Source organism: Bufo gargarizans, unplaced genomic scaffold, assembly GCF_014858855.1.
Source record: "Bufo gargarizans isolate SCDJY-AF-19 unplaced genomic scaffold, ASM1485885v1 original_scaffold_2051_pilon, whole genome shotgun sequence".
Classification (NCBI taxonomy): domain Eukaryota; kingdom Metazoa; phylum Chordata; class Amphibia; order Anura; family Bufonidae; genus Bufo; species Bufo gargarizans.
Window position 1 is genome coordinate 140,295 of NW_025334622.1, and position 4,784 is coordinate 145,078.

At 44.1% G+C, this 4,784-nt stretch overlaps 1 long non-coding RNA gene across 1 annotated transcript; it reads left to right on the plus strand.

The window, feature by feature from the left end:
* Positions 1–1,067: 1,067 nt before the first annotated feature.
* LOC122923907 lies at positions 1,068–3,604 on the plus strand. Its single transcript, XR_006387339.1, has 3 exons — positions 1,068–1,191; positions 3,345–3,460; positions 3,544–3,604. It is a non-coding gene; the product is annotated as an uncharacterized LOC122923907 (long non-coding RNA).
* Positions 3,605–4,784: the final 1,180 nt, after the last annotated feature.

Sequence of the window (4,784 nt, forward strand, 5' to 3'; positions counted from 1 at the left end):
TACACAATTCAGCCCTGCCTAACTATTTACACATCACACACATACAGCTCAGCTATACAGCCATTACACAATACAGCCCTGCCCAACAACTTACACATCACACACATACAGCTCAGCTACACAGCCCTTACACAATACAGCCCTGCCCAACTACTTACACATCACACACATACAGCTCAGCTATGCAGCCATTACACAATACAGCCCTGCCCAGCTACTTACACATCACACACATACAGCTCAGCTATACAGCCATTACACAATACAGCCCTGCCCAACAACTTATACATCACACACATACAGCTCTGCTTTACAGCCATTACACAATACAGCCCTGCCCAACAACTTATACATCACACACATACAGCTCTGCTATACAGCCATTACACAATTCAGCCCTGCCCAACAACTTATACATCACACACATACAGCTCAGCTATACAGCCATTACACAATACAGCCCTGTCCAACTACTTACACATCACACACATACAGCTCAGCTATACAGCCATTACACAATACAGCCGTGCTCAACTACTTATACATCTTGCACATACAGCTCAGCTATACAGCCATTACACAATACAGCCCTGCCCAACTACTTACACATCACACATACAGCTCAGCTATACAGCCATTACACAATACAGCCCTGCCCAACTACTAACACATCACACACATACAGCTCAGCTATACAGCCATTACACAATACAGCCCTGCCCAACTACTTATACATCACACACAGCTCATCCATATAAACATCACACACATACAGCACTACTACATACACACTGGAATTACAAACTGCACAACAGAGTCCTGTCCTGCATACACAGAGCAGATAAACTTGGTCATGTGATTTCCATAACTCCTCCTACATATGATCACATGGTTATGACATCTTCACAGGTCCTTTACTTCCTTCTGCAGCACAGCCTGGAGCCTGACTCCTCCCACACGTGATCACATGGTCATGACATCATCACAGGTCCTTTACTTCCTCTTGCAGCACAGCCTGGTGCCTGACTCCTCCCACACATGATCACATGGTCATGACATCATCACAGGTCCTTTGCTTCCTCCTGCAGCACATCCTGGAGCCTGACTCCTGCACATGGTGATAGAAATAGTAACACCTGATGTTACATGGTGAAGGATTGTCAGAGGAAGAGGAGGACACGCCCCGCCCAGGTAAGAGGAACACTCACCAGCTCCACACTAGTCTCGATACCATGAAAAAATTGCAATACTCGATTCCACGCTAAAAACAAACCACCCAAAAAGTATTGAGGGGCATGGCGAGTTCATAGAAGTTTTTTTTTTTTTTGGGCACAAGTTAGCGGAAATTATTATTATTTTTTTGTTTATTCTTGCAAAGTTTCATATTCCACTAACTTGTGACAAAAAATAAAATCTTACATGAACTCGCCGTACCCCCTCACGGAATCCAAATGCGAAAAAAATCCTCTGTGAAATCCTAAAGGTACTCATTGGAATTTGGGCCCCTTTGCCCATCTTGGCTGCAAAAAAGTGTCACACATGTGGTATCGCCGTACTCAGGAGAAGCAGGGCAATGTGTTTTGGGGTGTATTTATACATATACCCATCCTGTGTGTTAGAAATATCTCTGTAAATGACAATTTTTTTTATACAAAGTTGTCAATTTACTGAGATATTTCTCTCACCCAGCATGGGTATATGTAAAAATACACCCCAAAACACATTGCCCTGCTTCTCCTGAGTACGGCGATACCACATGTGTGACACTTTATTGCAGCCTAGGTGGGCAAAGGGGCCCAAATTCCAACGAGCACCTTTAGGCTTTACAGGGTTGCTCACAATTTAGCCCCGCCCAAAATGCCAGAACAGTAAACACACCCCACAAATGACCCCATTTCGGAAAGTAGACACCCCAAGGTATTCACTGAGGGACATAGTGAGTCTGTGGGAGATTTTTTTTATTTTTTTGCCAGAAGTTAGCAGAAATGGAAACTTTATTATTATTATTATTTTTTCTTCAGAAAGTGTAATTTTCCGCTAACTTGTGAAAAAAAATTAAATCGTACATGAACTCGCCATGCCCCTCCGCGAATACTTTGGGGTGTCTTGTTTCTAAAATGGGGTCATTTGGGGGGTATTTATACTATCCCGGCTTTCTAGCACCTCAGGAAACATGACGGGTGCTCAGAAAGTCAGAGCTGCTTCAAAATGCGGAAATTCACATTTTTGTACCATAGTTTGTAAACGCTATAACTTTTACCCAAACCAATAAATATATGTAAAAATGGCTGGGCACACCTGAGGAAATGTGGTCACTACGTTTAATTATTGAGGTTATGGGCACATACATAAAAGGGTTATTAACTAATAAAAATACAATACACAATGCGCAGGAATAATTGACTAAGATGGCAAAAATTCATGTGAATATGATGATAAAAAGCAGCAATAAATATAGCCGCAGGTGGCAAGTGGACGACAATACTGGGCAGCTGATGCTAGGTGGCAGCTTAGGTCCAATGAATAGAAAACCAGCAGCAACAGCGCAGAGCTGAGAGGTAACTGGAGTCCAATACCTCCAACACACTAGGTCCAGTTATCCGACTGAGAAAAATCACTGATCATTCCATTATTGAGTCTTTTCAATATTTGAGAATATGCGCAAAGTTCAACACACTAAAACCCTTATATTGATGCGGTGGGGCGACACTTTAGATCATGTTAGTTCCATAGTGGAACATTAGACCTATGCGCTAGGTCAGTAGCAGCACAAAGGTGCATATGAGTAAATGAACAGCAGTGTAATCGCGGGGCTCCGATCGGTTACCATGGCAGCCAGGACACTACTGAAGCTCTCCATGGTAAGCTCCCTGCTGCTGTGTGTACTATGCACAGGGCAGCAGGGAGAGTGTGAGCTCCTATTCACCCTGATAGAGCTCTATTAGAAGGAATAGGACAAGGGTTCTAGTCCCTAAGGGGGCTAATAGTTAGTAAATAAAAGGTAAAAAAAAGTTTAACCCCCTCCTCCAAATATGGAAAATAATATATCGCGATATATATCGTTATCGCACATGCTTCAAATTATATCGCAATATAGATTTTAGGCCATATCGCTTGTGTGAAAAAGGGGCCTTAGTGTCCTCAAAAATTATAATTTCTCAGCCCCATGTAAATAACATCATCCCCTCCCCAGCCACCAGGGGTGGATTGGCCATAGACCTTACAGGGAAATTTCCCGTTGGGCCGATGCCTTCCACAGATCCCTAACTCAACTGCCCCCCCATTAGTTCAAAAGCACACCATTTAGTAAAAATATATTTTTTTCTTAATTTCCTCCTAAACAGACCTGGTCTTATCATCAGTTACGTCATATAAAGCGAAAAATACAGTAATTCTAACTCGCCAGCAGTTTTGTACAAGGACATCATGATGGAGGATCACCGGTCGCTCACATCACCAGGTAATAGACATGACTAAATACACACGTCCTCTCATTATCTGTATGTAAGGGATGAATTCAGTCACTGGATGTGTTTCCTACAGTTAAGGAAGAGAGAAGAACACCAGAGAGATGTCCCAGTCCTCTGCTTCCACAGGATGGTCCAGAAGAACATCACAATGTCCCACAGGATGATCAGGTAGATGGAGATAAGGTCTCATGAAATGTCCTCTATGATCTGTAGAAGGCTGTGAAGATCTTGTCTTCAGTCTTGTTTTCTCCACCAGTATTATATGTTTTATCCTTGTATAATGAGAAAGATGGATATGGCAGGATTACAGCTGACCATAGACATTACATGTTGTCTGGTTCTTCTAACAATTTTCTGCCTATGGAGACTTTTAAGATGGCCTCCTCTGTGAACTGCTGCAGACCTTTAGTGGCTGCACAAGAGTGGCACAACAGTTTTCTGAGATTTCCTCGGCTGGGACCATTGAATAATACAAATGGTCAATCATAGTTGTGCTCGGATTGTCAGCTTGAACATGAACATCAGGAGATAAATGCATCATTATCTTTAAGGGTTTTGTAGTCTAGGGTGGCAGTACCAAGGCCACACCACGGATTCCATTCTAGCACATCTAGATGCAAGTCACCCTTCTTACTTGTATAGAGTATAATATAATATTGGCAGTTGATTAATGGAAAAGCTGTATATGATTATTTTCATCAGCACATATTCTGTATTTTCTGCTTTCTAAGACACACTCCCCCCCCCCCCCCCCAGAAGTGGGTAGGGGGGATATGGCCGTGCGTCTTATAAAGCGAATACAGCAGTATTACATGGCCGGCACATCGCAGGCTGTGCTGCATAGGCATAGCGGCCTGCGATGTACCAGTGACATGTACACAGGGGCGTTATCAGGGTAAGAGTAGCCATCACATATAAACTAGCAGTAATCCCTTATCTGTAAGCAGTACTCGCCATGCATGCAGCGGGCAGACCGGCAGCGCACGTCACTTACTCAGTCACGCTTCGGCCCCGCACACTTCATTAATCAATGGCGAGTACTGCTTACAGATAAGGGATTACTGCAAGTTTAGCAAAGCAGCACTGCTGGGGGCTGCTGGATACACTTTATATGTGATGGCTATGACTAGGGCCCAATTTTATGGGGTCGAATCCCCCCATAACGCTGCCCTCCACAGATCCCCCCCCCCCCATAACGCTGCCCTCCACAGATCCCCCCCCCCTATAACGCTGCCCTCCACAGATCCCCCCCCCCCCTATAACGCTGCCCTCCACAGATCCCCCCCCCTATAACGCTGCCCTCCACAGATCCCC